This window comes from Chanodichthys erythropterus, chromosome 19 (assembly GCF_024489055.1).
Source record: "Chanodichthys erythropterus isolate Z2021 chromosome 19, ASM2448905v1, whole genome shotgun sequence".
NCBI lineage: Eukaryota > Metazoa > Chordata > Actinopteri > Cypriniformes > Xenocyprididae > Chanodichthys > Chanodichthys erythropterus.
Window position 1 is genome coordinate 9,163,921 of NC_090239.1, and position 17,441 is coordinate 9,181,361.

General features: G+C 43.4%; 1 protein-coding gene across 6 annotated transcripts in view; it reads right to left on the reverse strand.

The window, feature by feature from the left end:
• The window catches only part of ndst2b (N-deacetylase/N-sulfotransferase (heparan glucosaminyl) 2b), an 89,917-nt gene that overhangs the window by 33,687 nt on the left and 38,789 nt on the right, over positions 1–17,441 (reverse strand). Inside the window, exon 2 of one of the 6 annotated variants that reach the window (XM_067368688.1) lies at positions 10,301–10,453. The exons of the other annotated variants lie outside the window; for them this stretch is intronic. The gene's annotated coding sequence lies outside the window, so the exon portion shown is untranslated. The remainder of the gene's footprint in view (positions 1–10,300; positions 10,454–17,441) is intronic. 6 annotated transcript variants of the gene reach the window in all.

Below are 17,441 nucleotides of genomic sequence, written 5' to 3' on the forward strand. Positions count from 1 at the left end.
TCGTACTGCGTATGGGGAAAGGTCTCCCTTTTTCCCCGCTGCTGAAGCCTTTTTCAATAACGCAGTGTAACTGCACCGTCATTGGTTCACTCATAGACAAGTTGTTGAACCAATGGCGGCGCGGCATAGCTGCGCGGCCTATGGCGACAAAGCGCGCGAATATTCCCGCCGAAATGGGCGGGGTATAGGGCTATATAAGCAGGCGTTTCGCCATAGGATTTCAGTGTTTTCTCCTTCAGCGACGACATCTACTTCTCTTCGCTGATCTCCGCCTGAAGCCGAAGAAGCTCGCCGCCTTCTGCTCTCGCCGCCGTCTGAAGAGGCTCCCGCAGCGGACTCGCCTGGACTCGCCGGTGGAAGAAAGCGCCGGCGCCCTCGCGGACTGCAGCTTCTAGCGCCGTCGCCGAGCCGCCGCCTCCCGCTTCCCGCTTCCGGCCGCTTCCTGTGCGTCCCCTGCCGCCATCCGGCGCGCCGCCTGAGAGCTTCATCCGCGGCTTAAACGCCGCTCTAAAAGAGCGATTTCCAGCGGTTTTTCACCGCTTTAAGAGCTTCCGCGGCCCTCGCCGCTCTAAAAAGAGCCACCCAATTGCCGTTTTCACGGCAGCGGCGTCTCACGATGCCCCGCCACTCATGTGGTACTTGCAGGGCCCCCCTGCACGACGACGATGGACACAGCGAGTGTGTCGCTTGCCTGGGCAAGCCCCACGCAGACGGCGCGCTCGCTGGAGACTCATGCCCGCACTGCGAGTGTATGAGTCTCGCTTCCCTGCGCTCGCGGGTCGCCTTCTTCACTGAGGGCGATCTCGCCGCTCGCGCCCTCCCGTCTCCTTCCTCCCGCGGTCCGGCGAGGAAAAGACAGCGGGGTAGAGCGACTCAGCGCCAGGAGTTGAGCGAGCTCACGCCGGCCCAGCCCCCGCGTGCCTCGCCCTCTCCTCCCAGGGAACTCTCTCCAGTTCTGTTCTCTCGCCCTGAGCAGCGTCCCTCCGCAGAAGCGAGTGACCTCGTCTCATTCGGGGGAACAGACGACGAACAAGACGACTCCATGTCTCTTGCGGCTTCCGAAGCGGAAGGATGGGCTGGCGAGCCGGAAGACCCCGCTCCACCGCCTCCCTTGGAACCCATCGAGCATGGCCAGGGCATGGATGCCGAGCTCTTCCGCATCCTGTTCAGAGCCGTTGAAGAGCTGGACCTCGAGTGGGCCCCTCCAGAGGAGCCGTCCCGCAGCCGCCTGGACGAATGGTTTCTGCCAGGCCGCCGCCAAGCACCTCGCCAGCGTTCAGCGCCCTTCTTTCCTGAGGTCCACGAAGAGCTGACGAAGTCGTGGCGCGCTCCTTACTCTGCCCGCCTCCACACTACGCACCGCTCCGCCCTCACCGCCGTCGACGGCGCCGAGGAGAAGGGATACGAGCGCTTGCCACCCCTAGATGAAGCGGTGGCTGCCTCACCTCTGTCCTCCCGCGGCTGTGGGTTGGAAGACGAAGAGGGCCCTTCCTTCCAAGCCCTGTCGGACCACCTCTACTCTGGCTGGACGGGCTTACACTCGGCGGGCCAAGCTGCCTCTGCGCTCCACACCATGGCCATATTTCAAGCATTCCAGGCCAAACTCCTCCGCTCTCTGGATGAGTCTGGAATCGACGCGCCAGCCTTCAAAGATCTCCGCAGCGCCACGGATCTTGCCCTGCGAGCTACGAAGGCTACGGCCCAGGCCATCGGTCGTTCCATGGCCAGCCTGGTCGTGTTGGAGCGCCACCTGTGGCTCAACCTAACGGAGATCAAAGACCTAGACAAGACGGCCTTCTTAGACGCCCCGGTCTCGCCTTCTGGTCTCTTCGGGCCTGCAGTGGATGGCTTCACTGAGCGCTTTACTGCCGCGCAGAAATCGTCTCAGGCTATGAGGCATTTCTTGCCCAAGCGCTCCAGCTCCGCTTCTGCGTCTAGCCGCCCCAGGACTGCGCCGGCTCAGCAGAACAAAACCAGCCCCACCTGCAACACAGGCAGCGCCGCCCCAGGAGCATCGCCAGCGCTCGCGCCCTGCGAAGCGCCCTCCCTTCCCGAGGCGCCAGGGACCCCGGCCCAGGATTGTGCTGGACCCGGTGCCTCCGAAGTCGTCCTGATTCGTCGGACAGGAAGAGGATGGGGGACCGTCCCGTTACGACCGGACCACCCCAAAAGCTCCCACGGGTAATTTCCCCTCCGCCTCGTTTATTTCCGGGCGTGGGAAACATACTCCAGGTGACAGCTGGGCCCACACCTGTTGCGCCCACCTAAACGCCGTTTTCACGGCGGACAAATTTTTACCTCATCACAAAAAGAGCAAATTTCCTCTTCCACCCCTCGCGGTGTACGACCCTCTCAACGGCGGTCTGTCACCCAACATTATTCAACCCCTAGCCACTCGGGCCGAGGCCTGGCAGGCCATCCCCGATGTGTCAGAATGGGTCATGGGGATCGTAAACCAGGGCTACTCGCTCCAGTTTGCACGACGGCCCCCCCGCTTCGCCGGGGTGCTTCAAACATCGGTCAATCCGGACGACGCTCATGTCCTCCGGGCTGAAGTCATGTCGTTGCTGGAAAAAGGAGCTGTGGAAATGGTTCCTCCGTCAGAGAGCGAGACAGGCTTTTACAGCCGCTACTTTCTGGTCCCCAAAAAGGATGGCGGTCTCAGACCCATCCTAGACCTCAGGCTTTTGAATCACTCCCTCATGAGACGGAAGTTCAAAATGCTGACGCTGAAGCAGATCCTCGCGCACATTTGCCCCGAGGACTGGTTCTGCTCGCTGGACCTGAAGGATGCGTATTTTCACATCCAGATAGCCCCCGTCACAGACGATTCTTGAGATTCGCATACGAAGGGGTGGCATACCAATATACGGTCCCTGCCCTTCGGGCTGTCTCTGGCTCCCCGCACTTTCACCAAGTGCATGGACGCGGCGCTTTCCCCTCTGAGACAGATGGGAATCCGGGTTCTGAATTACCTCGACGACTGGCTCATCTTAGCCCGTTCGCGAGACGAGCTGGAACGCCACAGATCCGTGCTCCTCAGCCATCTACAATGCCTGGGTCTCAGGGTCAACTTAGCCAAGAGCTCGCTATGCCCCACTCAACGAATTTCGTTTCTGGGAGCAGTTTTCGACTCGGTCCGTATGACGGCAGTAGTCTCGCCAGAGCGCGCCCTGGCAATTCAGCAGCTCACGGCATCTGTCACGAACAAAGCCTATCTCCCTCTGAAGTTTTTCCAGAGGCTGCTAGGGCTGATGGCTTCCGCCTCCCCGGTGCTGCAGCTAGGCCTTCTTCGGATGCGGCCTCTTCAGTACTGGTTGAAGTTCCGGGTTCCTCCCAGCGCATGGCGGCACGGCCGCCTATGTCTCAAGGTCAATCGGGCCTGTCTTCTAGCCCTGAAACCTTGGATGGATCCAGTATGGTTCCAACGCGGAGTCCCCTTACAGGCGGTCTCACGGAGGACGGTGCTCTCAACAGACGCCTCCAACTTGGGCTGGGGCGCTGTGTGCGAGGGCAGACCGGCCTTCGGCTCGTGGAGCCACGAGGAAAGCCATCTACACATCAACTGTCTAGAGATGCTAGCAGTGATGAAAGCCCTTCAGTTCTTTCAGGCTTACTTGACGGGACGTCATGTTCTAGTTCGGTCAGACAGTATGACGGTGGTGTCATACCTGAACCACCAAGGCGGTCTTTCGTCCAGCCGCTTATGCGCTCTGGCGAAACGACTGCTGGAATGGGCTCTTCCGAGGCTTCAGTCGCTCAGAGCGACTCATGTTCCTGGCAGGAACAATCTGGGTGCGGACATGTTGTCACGGAGCAACATCCCCTCCGACGAGTGGATGCTCCACCCCCAAGTGGTCCTCACGATCTGGGAGTTCTTCGGGAAGGCAGAGGTAGACCTCTTCGCCTCAGAAGACAACTCTCATTGCCCAACATTTTTCTCGAAGGAAGTAGATGCTCTGGCCCACACATGGCCCAGCACGCTCCTTTATGCTTTCCCTCCGATCGCACTGATCCCCCAGGTCATCAGGCGTATCAGAGAAGACCAGCACAGAGTCCTTCTGGTGGCCCCGCTCTGGAGGAACCAGGTTTGGTCCTCAGAGCTATTCAGGCTCTCTCTAAGAGCCCCGTGGCCGATTCCCCTGAGACGGGACCTCCTCTCTCAGGCAAACAGAACAATCTGGCACCCACAGCCGCAGCTCTGGGCTCTGCACCTCTGGTCCCTCGATGGGAGCCGACTAGCCTCCCGAGGACGTCCTAAATACCATTTCTCAGGCTAGAGCCCCATCTACGAGGCGCCTCTACGACCAGAAGTGGTCAGTCTTTGTTGATTGGTGTTCAACACGCAACATAGACCCTGTGGAGAGTGACGTATCTTCCATACTGTCTTTCCTCCAAGAACGCTTGGAAATGGGGCGCTCCCCTTCCACGCTTAAGGTTTACGTAGCAGCCATTGCAGCGTTCCACGCTCCTATTGCTGGCCAATCGGTGGGACGAAACGGGCTCGTGATCCGTTTTTTGAGAGGTGCTAGGCGTTTGAATCCTCCTCGCCCTCTCACTATTCCCTCCTGGGACCTCTCGTTGGTCCTCAGGGCCTTGAAAGGAGCCCCATTTGAACCAATGGGTTCAGCCGACCTCAGGCCCCTAACACTAAAAACCGCTCTGCTACTAGCACTAGCATCGGTAAAGCGTGTTGGCGATTTGCAGGCCCTCTCTGTGAACCCTGCATGCCTCGAATTCGGGCCTGGTGACTCTAAGGTCGTTCTGAAACCTAGGCATGGCTACGTCCCTAAAGTGCTCTCAACTCCGTTTAGAGCTCAGGTCATCTCGCTCTCTGCTCTTCCTCCCTCGGCGGACGAACCAGAGCTGCAGCTACTCTGCCCAGTCAGGGCATTGAGGACCTACATAGACCGATCACAGTCTTTCAGACTGTCGGATCAGCTCTTTGTTTGTTTTGGCGGCCGCACCAAAGGGTCTCCGGTCTCGAAACAACGCATTTCCCGTTGGATAGTGGATGCTATTAACCTGTGCTACTCCTCACTGGGCACTAATTGCCCCATAGGAGTCAGGGCCCACTCCACTAGAGGAATGGCTTCCTCGTGGGCTTGGTCCAACGGAGTTTCCATCCAAGACATCTGTGAGGCGGCCGGCTGGTCTTCGCCGTCCACCTTTGTCAGGTTCTATCACCTCGATGTCCCGACCTTACAAGCTCGGGTCCTGTCGGTGTGATTAGCGGCTTCCAACAGGTCCCGCTTCACGCCACCATAGGAAGTATCTTCCTTCAGTGTAACCATGGGTTCGGTTAGGCTTTGCCTCCGCTTGTCCTTTTTACCCCCTCTGGGTGGCCAAATGCAAGCTATATCGTTCCCAGCCGTGGCACGGCGTGGTTGAATTCGTTCCCCATACGCAGTACGAGTGAAGTATCGAAAGGGAACGTACTCGGTTACTAACGTAACCTCGGTTCCCTGAGATACGGAACGAGTACTGCGTCACTTGCCGTGCCACGAGGCTGCGGCTCAGGGTCGTCGCTTCAGTCGATTGACACTGAAATCCTATGGCGAAACGCCTGCTTATATAGCCCTATACCCCGCCCATTTCGGCGGGAATATTCGCGCGCTTTGTCGCCATAGGCCGCGCAGCTATGCCGCGCCGCCATTGGTTCAACAACTTGTCTATGAGTGAACCAATGACGGTGCAGTTACACTGCGTTATTGAAAAAGGCTTCAGCAGCGGGGAAAAAGGGAGACCTTTCCCCATACGCAGTACTCGTTCCGTATCTCAGGGAACCGAGGTTACGTTAGTAACCGAGTACGGCATGACTCCTCTGTGTAACTTTACCTGCGGGTGTCGCTGTTGGGCTGTGCTCCTTAAGAAATACACGTGACTTGCGCTCTTTTTAATGTCATAATTTGTAATATTTGTGTTGTTTTATATGTAATATGGATTATTTTCTCATTTTTTTTTTTTTTTTTGAGGAGGCACTGCCTCCCTTGCCTACTCGGAGGAAACGCCCCTGAACTGAGGGTATTGCGGGTATGATGTTATTGATAGGCGACCCACAAACACAGTGCTGGTTAAAATTGCTTTTTTCTCTGAATTTACATATTCTTGGAAACATTTAGGATCATGTAAGTACACAAGTCATCAAAATATAACATTGTTCTAGTGTTTTTTGGATATTTTAATCCAAAAAAGTACAAGGAATATCTATTGTGTTGCAAGTACAGTAACAGTCTGATTCCAGACCTGTTTGCCCTGAGACACGCACTCCCAGGGAGACCTTGTGTGACCACTTTCATTTTCACATAACTCCTCAGACAAATGTGATCCTCAACACCTTTGTATACCCACATCAGAGTGCGGATGACAAAAAGACACAGGCAGCTTCCTGAAGCAGCCATGAGAGGTGACAGAACAAAGAGCAGACGCATCCCACTGCTGTCATCTTCAATCTGTAAGCAGACGGCACCGAGGTTAGGACAATCTCAACAGCTTCCTGTAAAGAAGGTGGACAGGGGGCGCATTTTATCAATAAAAACTAGAGAAATTAAGACTTTCTCTCTCTCAGAGTTTGCCTAAATTAAGTATAACTCTGTTAGCAACACAATGTAAACACATATTTATATATACACAAAGACTGGTGTCAGAAAGTTTTTTTTTTTTTATTATTATACTTTTATTTAGCAAGGATGCATTAAATTGATCAAACGTGACAGTAAAGACTTTTACATTGTTACAAAAAATGTATTTCAAATAAATGCTGTTCTTGAACTTTTAATTCATCAAAAAAAAAAAAACTTTCAAAAAAGAATATCAAATCAAAAAAGAAATAAAATATGATAAGAAATATGTATTTTTTTCTTCAAATCAGCATAATTTATAATAATTTCTGAAAAATAAAGTGTGACACTGAAGACTGGAGTAATGATGCTTTGTATGTAGCTTTGCCATCACAGAAATAAATTGCATTTTAAAACATTAAAATAAAAATCAGCTATTTTAAGCTGTAATAATATTTCATAATATTACTGTTTTTGATCAAATAAATGCAGGGAACATATGAGACTTTTAACAAATGTACAAAAACTATATACAGTGGCATGAAAAAGTATGTGAACCCCTTGCAGAATCTGTGAAAATGAAAATTATTTTAATAAAATAAGAGGGATAATATTATTTTAATAAAATAAGAGGGATAATATATGTTCCTGAGTAAGATATTTTACATAAAAGATGTTTGCATTTAGTTCACAAGACAAAACAATAGCTGAATTTATTAAAATAACCCCATTCATAAGTATGTGAACCATTGATTCTGGTTACCTGATGATCCACAACTGTTTTTATGTTTTGTGATGGTTGTTCATGAGTCTCTTGTTTGTCCTGAGCAGTTAAACTGAGCCCCATTCTTCAGAAAAATCCTCCAGGTCCTGCAGATTCATCAGTTTTCAAGCATTTTTGCATATTTGAACCCTTTCCAGCAGTGACTGTAGGATTTTGAGATCTGTGTTTTCATACTGAGGACAACTGAAGGACTCAAACTCAACTATTAAAAAGGTTCAAAAAAGGTTCACTGATGCTCCAGAAGGAAACACGATGCATTAAGAGTCGGGGTGTGAAAACTTTTGAACAGGATGAAGATGTCACAATTTTTCTTATTTTGTTTAAATATCATTGTTTTTCAGCTAGAGGATTTTTCTGAAGAACGGAGCTCAGTTTAACTGCTCAGGACAAACAAGAGTTTCACGAACAACCATCACAAAACACAAAAACAGTCGTGGATCATCAGGTAACCACACACAGTATTGAGAATCAATGGTTCACATACTTATGAATGGGGTTATTTTAATAAATTCAGCTATTGTTTTGTCTTGTGAATGCAACTAAACTAAATGCAAACATCTTTTATGTAAAATATCTTACTCAGGACAGTACTAAACAAAAAATAACATGCATTTTTTTATTATCCCTCTTATTTTATTAAAATAATTCTCATTTTCACAGATTCTGCAAGGGGTTCACATACTTTTTCATGCCACTGTATATGCTACAATTTATATATAAATATATGTTTTTACAGTAGGTGTTAATCTTACATGCTAACCAACCAAACCTTGACCCCTTGAGTCAAACAAATCCATGTCAGTCCAGGAATAGCCATTCTAATTCTCTGTTTCTCAGCTACAGCAGTAATAAACGTTGCTGGACTTGTTTTGTAACTAAATTTGCATGTACCATCCACCCACAAAATGAACGTATTAGTAATACTCTGCCTTTCTAAATGAAAACTAGCGAAGACTGTTGACAAACTGGAACAAAACAACAAAATACACCCCACCTCTGTCCTCCTCTCTGACAATCACCAGTGTTCTGAGGGTGTTTATTAACACAAGCACACAGAGTACTGTGTAAAAGGCCACATAAATCTGTCCTCCCACTCCTGTCCAGTTCCTATCCAAACACAGCATGAATGTATGGTAGATCTCTTGCTCTGCCTTTGGCCCACTTCTACAGGAGAGGCTTTCCAAGAGAGGATGTTTTCCCATTATGGATAATATCTTAACATAATTGGCATTAGATTCTGGTAACACTATTTCGATGGTCCACTTTAGACATTCTACTAACTATAATTAACTTTGCAGCTACACGTCAACTAACTCTCATTAGAGTATTAGTAGACTGTCTGCTTAATATCTGCTAACATACCCCCAACTGACTATAAGTCAACTTATTATACTAACCTGAACCCTAATCAGTCAGTCTACTAATACTCAAATGAGAGTTAGTTGACATGTTCTTAAAAAAAAGTTACTTATAGTTAGTAGAATTTAAGTAGAATGAAGTGGACCATATTGTTATTATAACTTAAACTTCAGCTCAGTGATTTGTGCAATTATTTTTATTTATTTACTGAAGTAAAGTGAAGACTTCAATTTTTCCTGGCAGATGTTAAAACTGGTGAAAACAATCCCACTGACCCAACTCGAACCTAGCCACATATATGGGACAAGAGCATCACAAAGAACTGAGAGTGGTCTATTTTAGGCCAGTAAGAAACTACCTATCAATACCCTAGCAACAGCATAAAAATAGGTTTAAAACTGCTAAGAACACCTTAGCAAATGCATAGAATTCCTTTCCACTCATAAATATTTAGTGACTCATCCATTATTGTCTAGGTTGGAGAATCAGATTTCACATATTCATTTAGAAATAGACTTTCACAATTGATTCTACTGCATGAGATCAATAAATGAACACTGTATTGGTACAACATTTACATTTACATTCATGGATTTGGCGCTGGCAGGCGCTTTTATTCAAGGCGACTTACAGTGTATTCAAAGCTTTACATTAGAATTAGAATTATGGATGTGCCTGAAGCCTAAATCCAACTGTGGAAAGGCACAGAAAATTACTAATGCATTCTACAGCGGACATGGTTAAACTTGTAGGTAGTCGGTGACATTACAGTACATCAGATTTCATTATCTTGAACGTGAAGATTGAAGGAAAGATGACTGACAGGATGATGTCGGAGGATTTGGTGCACAACAAATCCTCAGCATTATTGACAAATATCTTATCTCTAAGCGAAAGTAAGGCCCTGTTTACACTAAGGCCCTGTGTGTTTTTGTTTTAAAGGTGCCATCGAACATTTTTTTACAAGATGTAATATAAGTCTAAGGTGTCCCCTGAATGTGTCTGAAGTTTCAGCTCAAAATACCCCATAGATTTTTTTTCAATTAATTTTTTTAACTGCCTATTTTGAGGCATAATTAGAAATGCGCCGATTCAGGTTGCGGCCCCTTTAAATGCTCACGCTCCCCACCCACGGAGCTCGCGCTTGCCTTAAACAGTGCATAAACAAAGTTTACACAGCTAATTTAACCCTCAAAATGGATCTTTACAAAGTGTTTGTCATGCATACTGCATGCATGCATCGGATTATGTGAGTATTGTATTTATTTGGATGTTAACATTTGATTCTGAATGAATTTGAGGCTGTGATCCGTGGCTAACGGCTAATGCTACACTGTTGGAGAGATTTATAAAGAATTAAGTTGTTTATGAATTATACAGACTGTAAGTGTTTAATAATGAAAATAACGACGGCTCTTGTCTCCGTGAATACAGTAAGAAACAATGGTAACTTTAACCACATTTAACAGTACATTAGCAACATGTTAACGAAACATTTAGAAAGACAGTTTACAAATATCACTATCATGATATCATGGATCATGTCAGTTATTATTGCTCCATCTGCCATTTTTTGCTGTTGTTCTTGTTTGCTTACCTAGTCTGACGATTCAGCTGTGCACATCCAGACGTTCTGCGCTAGTGTAATTCCTCGATCATGGGCTGGCATATGCAAATATTGGGGGCGTACACCCCGGTGTTATGTTGAGATTCGCCTGTTTTTCAGAGGTCTTTTAAACAAATGAGATTTCTATAAGAAGGAGGAAACAATGGAGTTTTAGACTCACTGTATGTAATTTCCATGTACTGAACTCTTGTTATTTAACTATGCCAAGATAAATTCAATTTTTATTTCTAGGGCACCTTTAAAACACACAACTTTTGCTATGGTTACACCTGTTATTTACACTACTCTGGCATTTTCAGCCATTGAAAACTGAGGCTTTCGAAAACGCTGCAGACCCCATTTTAGTTTAAAAACTCCGGGGTTGTGTTTCAGTATAAACGGACCAAAACAGACACTTTTGAAAATGAAGGCGTGGCACCAGGGTTGCCAGGTTTTCACAACAAAACTCACCCAATTGCTACTCAAACTAGCCCAATCATGTTTATTAAAAACGCACTAGTGTAATCAGGGTCTAAATCACGAGCACGCATTCAAAAGCGATTTCAATACCCTGCATACTGACAGCAGCTCCCTGATGCCAGCAAATTATATATATTATAATTACCCAACAATATACAAAAGCATTGAAAGCTTCAGGAATGCTTTATATAATTTGACCAGATCAAATAGCGAGCCTTAAAAATAAATGTTACACATGACATCAGACACATTCAAATGCTTGAATACTTATAGAAAATAAAAAAAATATTGATTTCTTAAATTCTAACCACTTGGGCATGGGGGATGAGTGCTAGGTTACTAACACATTATTAGAGTCATGGGAACAAGTGTTAAATCTGTCGCCATGACAACACAGAACAGTACTTCAGCATCATGGATGAATGAATTCAATATCTTTAAGGCAAAATCTGACATTTTGCTTTATGGAAAGTGTATCCGTTACGTTCTCTTCATTAAGGTTCAGTAATTTGTGAGATAAAGGCTAATACTGTGTGCAAGATATAACCTGACAAAACAAATGACCTGCTAACCTGCAACAAATATCCAAAAGCATTATTCAAAGATCACAAAAGACAAGTCAACTTAAAGATTTGAATAAGATGGTGACACTCATAATATTTTCACAATAACACTCATTGAGAGAAATTTTAACTGAGAACCTTAACAGAAACTGTAAATGAACATATGCCAAAGTGTGAATGTCAGTTTTGAAGCATCGCTACGGGAATAGCCTAGCTCAAAATGATTTCTATTCCTTGAAAAACTTACTCAATGACTTCTTTGACTTCTACAGCTGACTTTCATTCAAAAACATCTACTGTAATCAGCGCTTCATAATTTGGATGGTGAGCAGCAGACAACGGCTCCCCTGAAAGGCTATCGGGCCATTCTAGAACTGGATGAAACGCTGAAATATTCATGACAGGCTGATAGACTCAAAGCATTCTGTCGGCTTTCTCCCACTGGCAGAACATTAGTGGCTGTTATAGAGAGGAAATGGACTTGAAAATAACCAGTTTCTTCTTTAAGAGGCATCAGTAAATATTTAAAAGGTGGCTGTAAATTTTACGTTTCAGAGAAAAGCCAAATGAAAGTCAAGAGACTGAAAGAGACTGAAAAACATAACCAATAATGGTAGAGAGTGGCCAGTTTATATATATTTTTATACAGTTCACCCCAATATCATTTAATTTTATCTTTAAGTGTCCAATAAGCATTTACAGAACTAATTTTTATTTAGATTATTTCTGCTTTTTGACAATACAATATAAATAAAATATGCATTATTGTTTTAATAACAACACTTATAATAACAACGCTCTTAATTTCATAAAGATTAATAACAATAAGATATAAGTAGTAGTATTAGTAATAATAATTTGTTGCAAACATAACTACTGTACATGGTTGCAAACATTTTTATTTATTATCTTTTTTATGAATCTTTTATCTTTTTATTTTATTAAAACAACAATCATAATTTTATAATAAATTAATAATTATGAATCCCTATCTATTTTGGCCTATCTAACGGTTTAAAATGCTACACATTTCTCACTTGAGAATAAATGGCAGTTATGTAAATAACAGTATATGCAAACATATGAGTATATAATTCAAACATTAAATATGCTTTCAACACTGTTATACATTTTGTTATACCTAAAATAAGCTCTTTAATCTATAAAACCTGGAGCAAAGACATTCTCACCCAACAGATACAACATTTAATTTACCTACAGCAGACATTTTTAGCTTCCCGAAATAACAAGACTATCAAGGCATCATTCCACATAAAATCACTCTTTTTTTTGTGATGCATCTCCAGCACCAAGTCTTGATCAAAAAAACAGAAATCGCTAGAACTCTGCCACGAGCGCCCTATCCATCACTATGCACTGACAAAAGAAGAGGGATGAAAGGAGGAAGAGAGGGAGAGGTAGGAAATGGAGGGATAGCTGAGCTGGTTGATTATACCCCCTGCCTGCTGCGCCTTGTTGGATGGGATCAAACAGGCCCCGGCTCTCCCATGAGATTATCTAGCGGGGTGTGTGTGTGTAAATGAGGGGTGCCCAAGGCTGCCTGCCATCTCCATATTCACAGCAGGAGGACCTACAGCGAGCTGGTGCAACTGGCATTCCATTATCCTTTGGTCTAAGGTGCGAGTTTCCTTCTGCTCAGAACATGCAAGAAAGCTGCAACCATCTGTTATGACACCTTGAGTATAATCCGTCATGTTTCAGTGCTGTTGCATTACACACTCAAAATGCAGTTTCCTTTTTAACTGCATTAATTAAATACAAACTAATTGCACATCTTTAAAGGGGTCATGACATGGATTTTTTTTTTCAATATTTTAATATGTTCATTTAACATGATGTTTGCCCAAAAAAACAAATATATGCAGGGAAACTATTATTTTCAACCTTCATTCTGATCCTCTGACTGAAATAAGCAGTTTTTAAGGGGCGGTCAGTAAACAGCCACTGTTATGATTGGCTAACGTCAATGAGCAGGAAACAGTATCAACGCCCATTCACTATTGCACGTGAGTAAGTGTTTTGAAAACATTATATAAAACCACAATTTACAGACAAAGCATTATGATATAATTTACTTACTCCATTATACAGTGCCTCATTTACAAAACAAATGCTCCGAACAAACATAATCATCTGACAAGCTCTAGGACGCCATTAAAATAACACATCCACTTATTTCTTTCTGGGATCTTTCTAAATTCTATACAGAGACGCAAAGGAGCTGTTTAAACTGGATGTGTCAAAGCGAATGATCTTTCATTCTTCTATTTGTCCTGCTGTCAGACTCAACTGAACGTGCATCTGCATACTGTATCCAGTGTAGACAGCGTCAATGATTATAATGGGTTCTATTTGCTTTTTGAAGCAACAATGCTAGCATCCAATGTAGAGAAATGCGTTAAGCGACTGAACGCCAGTGGGCGGGGCATATGATGTATAACTATCAGTCATTGTCTTGCTTTAGAGGCAGTAATATGCAAATGTATTTGCCAGTGTGACATCAGATATCCTGTTTTTGGAGCTTGATTAAATAAATGCTTTGTTTATAATGAGGAGGATGTTTTAAGCTATGAACCTTGCAGGATGTTTTAATGGTTCAAAGACTTCTTATATGTCAAAAGATAAAGGCAAATTTGATGTCATGACCCCTTTAAGGGTTTAAAGAAAATTACATCAGTTTTAAAATGATTCAATTACTAATTCATTACATTCTTTCTTCCATGGAACACAAAATGAAAAAAATCTTTTTGCTTCCTTCCACACAATTAAGTCATAAGTTGTCCTGCAGGGCCTTTCAAGGACAAAAACTACCATAAAAGTAGTTACTAATGACTTGTGCGCTATATTCCAAGTCTTATGAAGATGAATATAGTAAAATATAAGTGTTGCCCTCTGCGCCACAGTGTTCAATTCTTATTTGGGTATGCATATTACTAATCTTTTTTAGTGTATATCTTCAGAAGACGTGTAATATAGTGCACATATCATATTGAGAGGGGTGTGTTCTTTTTCACAATCTTTCACTCAGATTCACATAACCACTACGCTTTCATGGGGAGAAAAAAAAAACAGTTTTCATGGGTTCACATGGGTTTCAAGTAATATTAGGATGAGCAAATGATGACAGAATTTTCATTTTCTGGCTGAACTGCTCTTTAAGCATTTCAAGATCAAGTCTACTGGGGAATCCAGCTTGAAGGTAAACAGAAAAATCACTTCCAGTCTGTTGACGTCTCAGAGCCGATGCATGCACATTAGTCTTTAATAAAGTCTGCTGGTGTGTCTTTGAAGTGGATGCTCTCGAGACAGATCCACGTAATCTGGGGCTTTTGAAAATCAAGTTCACCTGTTGGGCTCTGCCCAAAATACACTCTCACTCTTCTCCACTTCACTCAGCCCAGGAAACCGGATAATCATTAGAACCAGTAACTTCTGCTGCTTTACGCAGAGAGGTCATCTGGGAGAGACAAAATAATTACTTTTATCTAGCCAGGTTTGTGTAATTTCCAAGACTGTTGATGGTTCTCTTACAAGAGTCAAAAGCAACCAACAAATGCAGAAAATATTGTATAAAAATATTTAATTTACATAAATACAATAAAAATACATGTAATAATATACATATTAAAATAAATATGACCACAGGTCAACCAATTTTGATTTGAACACAAGGTTTGATCAGCAAATCAAACCAAGTAACGATGGCTGTGCATGTGTGGTCTTTTAAAGGAGATCAAGGTGCTTACTTCAAGAAGAAACACATGGAGCAACAAATGACCTTTTATGTCCTTCAAGCTCTTCAAATTTGGATATCTCACTAAATATAACTCAAACAGATGTTTAGCACAGACCTGTCTGTGTGATGTGTGAATCAACCAACTACCGCAAAACACATCAGTACCACCAAAGGAACATACATGTGGCTAATAATACCCACCAGAAGGAAACATGAAACAGGTCAAGGTTAACAAAATGGCCAAACCTTTGCTACCGGGAGATATTGAGAAAGAAAAGAAAAAAAAAAGGCAGTCAGAGAGGTTTTATACATAGCTGTGTGCACATCTTACTCTGCCTTCACTCTACTTAACAACTATAAAACGGCGGTGATAGTTATACAAATATTTGGAAGGATTTTGGGGGTGAAATCAATGGATTGTGCAGGCTAAGTTTAGCTCACAGACCACAGAGTGATGTAAACAGTACTTGGGCTTTGGCCATAGGTTAACCTCAGGCTGTATGTAAGCAGGGCAGTGATGTTAGCTGAGGTAATGGTTTTACGTTAGACTAACAGCTCTAAACATCTAATAGCCCTCTGAAATCTGTAAACATGGAACAAAAAACAAACTGGCACAAGAGCCTTATATTCAGCTGAGAATGTGTGAAAAAGGCCAGTGAGGGGGACTAAAATTCCAGAGATGTAGCTAAACTTGTACAAACGTAAAAGGAAACAGTTCTAAAGAATACTTATGTCAGCATTTTCACAAAAATATTAAGCAGCACAATTGTTTTCAACACTGATAATAATATGAAATGTTTCTTGAACACCACATCAGCATATTAGAATGATTTCTAAAGGATCATGTGACACTGAAGTCTAGAGTAATGGCTGCTGAAAGGCCAGCTTTGCCATCACAGGAATATTTTAATTTAAAATATATTAAAATAGAAAACAGTATATTTTATATTGTCATAATATTTGAGAATATTAGTGTATTTTGATTTGAAAAAAAAAAAAAAATGCAGCATCTGTCAGCATAAGAGTCTTCTTTCAAAATGTTTATGCTGACCCCAAAACTGTTGAACACTAGTGTGATGCTGTGTTCCAAGATCGGATGTCGGATTTGGGAATGGTGTCAGAGTAGAGTTGACCGCGTTCCAGTACACAGGTCAGAAATCTAAGATGGACACGTCCAGGCAAACTTTTGTTTGTCGAAATACAAACAAAAAAAAGCAATATTTTGCACTGATAATGCTGAAGTATCATGTCCATAAAGACACAGACAAACAGACATGATAATAAACAACATATTACTATCGTTTCAGTACAGTTGATGCACTGAGCAGCCATTTTGGATTCTGAAGTTGGATTTGTTGCAGTTCCCCCGAGTTTCCCAGTCACAAGTCTGACTTAAGGGGGTATTCCAGTTAAAAGTTCCTACTGGGAAATATGAATTTCCCACTTCCAAGGAAAAATGGAACGCACCATAAATTGTTTCTGGTACTTATCAGTCTCTGCCATTTTTTTAACCTATTTTAAGATTTTGAGTCATTGTGTCACCATCTACAGCAATATTAAGTTAAAGAAATAGCAACACATTATGGTAACCCTTCCCCTTATAAAACAAAAGATATTTTGAATAATGCTGAATTTGTCCACACAATGAAGCCCTTGGGTTTCAAAACAACATTTAATCCCACTGACTTTCATATTACAGACGAGAAAACACTTTCAAAATATCTCACAGAAGAATGAAGGTCTAACAGGTTAAGAACAATACGAGGTTGAGCAAATGAAAGAATTTTCATTTTTGGGTGAGCCATCCCTTTAATTAGCAGGACGGAGGGGAAAGCCGCAAACTGTGGGGTTGTCTGTGTCAACTGAAGGAGAACATATGGCTTTCCAGAAGCCTCAGAGGAAGTCGAACATCAATCTTGACAGCCCCTTCATTTGCACCAATAGAACTTCTTATAAATAAAATTGAAATAAAGAGTGACAACTGATGTAAAACGGCTGCCTTTAAGCCAATAAGTATCACAAAACCTTATATTCACTATCAGCTTGTCTTTTAAATGCAGAGTGAGTGTTTCTATTTTTGACTAAAAAGCTATTGAACAGAGTTCAGCTCAAGAAAAGAGAAAAACCATCATTTCGTTTTAGCCAGCTTTAAGCCGAGACACAGCAGGAGAACACCAAGCATGTATAATTAATCCTGAATAAAATCACATACTCTACGTTTTAGGGAAAAGAATGAATTATAGAAACATTACAAATCACCACTAGCGCTCTAAGAGGAATAGGTTACATTTTCCCTGTGCCGCCACAGGAAATAGTCAGAGCTGAAGACTGA